The following is a 3,918-nucleotide window of genomic DNA, read 5'->3' as shown; positions in this document are numbered from 1 at the left end:
AATCAGGCTACCCCACTCCTGATCTGTTCGGTGGGGTTGGGGTGTGTGTGTGTGTGTGTGTGTGTGTGTGTGTGTGTGTGTGTGTGTGTGTGTGTGTGTGTGTGTGTGTGTGTGTGTGTGTGTGTGTGTGTGTTTCAGACGTGTACCTGTGCGCAATGCTGATCTGTTCGGTGGGGCTGGTGTGTGTGTGTATGTGTGTGTGTGTGTGTGTGTGTGTGTGTGTGTGTGTGTGTGTGTGTGTGTGTGTGCGTGTGTGTGTGTGTGTGTCTAGAATACAGGGCATGTGATGCGTCAGTGCAGTAGTGTTGGAGTAGAACTAGTGCTCGCAGGTTAGTGCATGCTGGTTAGTGCAGGTTAGTGCATGCTGCATGTCGCTTCTGCTTGTTGCTCTCTGCTTTCAGCTACCGCCACCGGCTAGCCACCTCTCCGGGGGTGGTGAAAAGAGGAGCCGAGCGCGTAAGCCTCCTCTGCCGGTACACAGCCTCTCCATTGCCAAGACCTGTACACGCCTCCTCGTGGCCACGCACGGTAACTGGTACCTTGCGGTTCCAGGCAAAGCTGTATGGGATCTCGGAGTAGCAGGGGGCCCCAGAGACGCGGCATGCAGGCCCGCTCCAGTGTGGACACGCCCTGCTGCCCGTCAACCCCTGCCCCAGCTATGGGTAAATAGCAAAGACCTCAACGGCGGACCAGGCGGAGGATGACATCAGCAGGATGTACCACAACGGCTGGGAAGGCGGATGAAGGCTGCAGCAGAGGGTGATCTCCAGTCGTCTTGGATCTCCATGCCACTGGATCTAGGTCTCTTTCTGTCAAGGACCGTGTGGTGGCTGCAGGCGCATCAGTCTCCCCACGTAAAAAGATGCCACGCGCAGGCGTCCTCCAGAACCCAATACCCAACCCAACCTACCCCATAACCTGGACACAAAGCCCTGTGGCGATCGGGAAGTGGTGACGGGGGCAGGATAGTGAAGTCTGGCAGCCCCTAGCCCCAACCCAGCACACAGGCGGTGGGTGCAAGATGATCGCTAGCTCTTGGATGAGGCAGAAAGAGCTTTCGGTAGCTGCACCCATGACTGAGCAGCCCTTTTTAGGATCCACTCTGCTCACCCCAAGAGGGGAGAGGGTTAGAAAAGGTACCCTAAACATAGCCTGCCTCTCATCACCCTGTCTGGACTACCGCATCCAGAGGGGTCACTACCATGCGGTCGGAAACCAAATCAAAACAAAACAACCAAACAAAACTTTCACTTTGGAACCTGGAATGTGCGAACCCTCACAGACAACAAAGCCAGTGAACGGCCTGAAAGACGAACAGCCATCATCTCCCGGGAACTAAAAAGATTCCAAATTGACATCGCAGCTCTCTCTGAAACCCGCCTGGCTGATGAAGGACAGCTGAAGGAGGAAAAAGGGGGATATACTTTCTTCTGGAAAGGAAAACCTGCCGAAGAGCCGCGAATCCACGGTGTGGGCTTCGCCATTAAGAACAACCTCGTCAACCAGCTCCACGAACTTCCTGTAGGCATCAGCGAACGCCTAATGACCTTACGCCTGATGCTTTCTAACAGTCAGATGGCCACTGTTATTAGCGCTTATGCTCCAACACTTGATGCGCAGCAGGATGTAAAGGAAGCCTTTTATGCTGACCTGGACACAATTCTATCCAAAGTCCCCAAGGAAGACAAACTAATCCTTCTTGGAGACTTTAATGCCAGAGTCGGGCAAAACCATGATCTATGGAGAGGCACACTGGGGAGAGAAGGGACTGGAAACACTAATTCCAATGGCTTAATGCTGTTAACTAAGTGCTCAGAATATGACCTGGTCATCACCAACACTCTTTTTCGTCAAAAGAAAAAGTTCAAAACATCTTGGATGCATCCCCGCTCGAAATGCTGGCATCTCATCGACTATATCATTGTCCGCTCCCAGGACCGTAGAGATGTACTCATCACAAAAGCAATGACTGGTGCAGATGAATGCTGGACTGACCATCGCCTCATTCGCTCAACCATGTCTATCCGTTTGATGCGGAAAATGAGGCACCAAAAAGGACAACCTCGACGGCGGTTCAACGTCGAGCGACTGGGAGAAACAGCATATCAGCAACAGCTGCAGGCAGCCATGAGTGCAGACTTGCCTGACCAGTACCCAGAGGATATTGAAAAACATTGGGATACTCTCTCTTCCACCATCATTAACTCCTGCAAAACCATCCTTGGCCACAAGATGAGAAAGCATCAAGACTGGTATGATGAGAATGACACAGAAATCCAGCACCTTATCAACATCAAGCGGAAAACTTTCACAACATGGCAAAATGACATCAACTGCAATGTTAAAAGAGAAAGCCATGCTAAAGCGAAAGCAGCTGTTCAATCAAGGGTCAGGGTACTCAAGAACCAATGGTGGACACAAAAGGCCCTGGAAATCCAACAGCTTGCTGACACTGGGGACACCAGAGGCTTTTTTGAAGCCACAAGAGCTGTATATGGACCCAGCCATCGTTGCCTGACCCCCCTTCGCTCTAAGGATGGACTCTATCTGATGAAGGATAAAGAGGCTATAACGCACAGGTGGAAGGAGCACTATGAAGAGCTTCTGAATAGGGACACTACCCCTGACTTTGAGGCACTGGACCAACTTCCTCAACTGCCCATCTTTGAAAGTATGGCAGAACCACCCAGTTTGAGTGAGGTACGGGATGCCATCAGGAAGATGAAGAACAACAAGTCTCCTGGGGCTGATGGTATACCAGCTGAGGTTCTGAAAGAAGGCGGGCCTGTCCTTCTTGAACACATCCACACCCTGCTTGTCAAAATATGGAAAAAAGAGGAAATACCAGCACAATTGAGGGATGCCCTAGTGATCTCCCTTTTCAAGAAGGGTGACAAGACTGAATGCGGTAACTATCGAGGCATTTCCCTCCTCTCCACGGTAGGGAAGGCTTTAGCCAGGGTGTTGGCCAATAGACTCGCCCCCCTGTCAGAAAACACTCTTCCTGAGTCACAAAGCGGATTCCGTCCAAACAGAAGCACCATGGACATGATCTTTGTAGCTCGCCAGCTGCAGGAGAAGTGCAGAGAACAAAATCAACCTCTATACATGGCCTTCATAGACCTCACTAAAGCCTTCGATTCTGTTAACCGCCAAGCCTTATGGCAGGTCCTGGCAAAAATTGGCTGCCCTGATAAATTCATTCGAGTTTTGAGGCTGCTACATGACAATATGTCTGCCACTGTACTGACTGGCTTTGGAGATGAAACCGAACCATTCCGAGTTGTCACAGAAGTTAAACAGGGTTATTGCACCATCACTGTTCTCCATTTTCATTGCCAGCATCCTCCATCTTACAGGGAATCAGCTGCCACAGGGAGTCAAAATTGTGTACAGGGCTGAGGAACTTCTGAACATCAACCGATTCAGGGCCAAAGGTCAAACCACCACCGTACCCATCACAGAGCTGCAGTATGCAGACGACAATGCCATTGTAGCCCTCTCAGAAGATGACCTACAGTGCAGCTTGACTGCTTTTGCTAAAGCCTACAAACAGCTTGGTCTGGCCATAAACATCAAGAAGACTCAAATCCTCTTCCAGCCATTACCGGACTGCATCACTCCCCCAAACATCTATATTGAAAATACCAAATTGGAAAATGTAGACCACTTCCCATATCTTGGCAGCCTTCTATCATCTAAAGCCACCATTGATGATGAGATACACCACCGCCTTAGTTGCACCAGCGCAGCATACTCGCGACTTAAGAAAAGGGTGTTTGAAAACCGTGATCTTCAGTCAAAGACTAAAATCCTGGTCTACAAAGCGATACTGCTCCCCACTCTCCTTTATGGGTCAGAAACCTGGACCACATATAGTAGACACCTGAAATCACTGGAAGCCTTCCATCAAAGACA

At 50.3% G+C, this 3,918-nt stretch overlaps 1 pseudogene; it reads left to right on the top strand.

Moving 5' to 3' along the window:
• The first annotated feature begins 740 nt into the window (after positions 1-740).
• The window catches only part of LOC134444860 (uncharacterized), a 9,989-nt pseudogene continuing 6,811 nt past the window's right edge, over positions 741-3,918 (top strand).

Source organism: Engraulis encrasicolus, unplaced genomic scaffold (assembly GCF_034702125.1).
Source record: "Engraulis encrasicolus isolate BLACKSEA-1 unplaced genomic scaffold, IST_EnEncr_1.0 scaffold_790_np1212, whole genome shotgun sequence".
NCBI lineage: Eukaryota > Metazoa > Chordata > Actinopteri > Clupeiformes > Engraulidae > Engraulis > Engraulis encrasicolus.
Note: the sequence above shows the minus strand (reverse complement) of the source record. Positions and strands in the feature narration are given on the sequence as shown.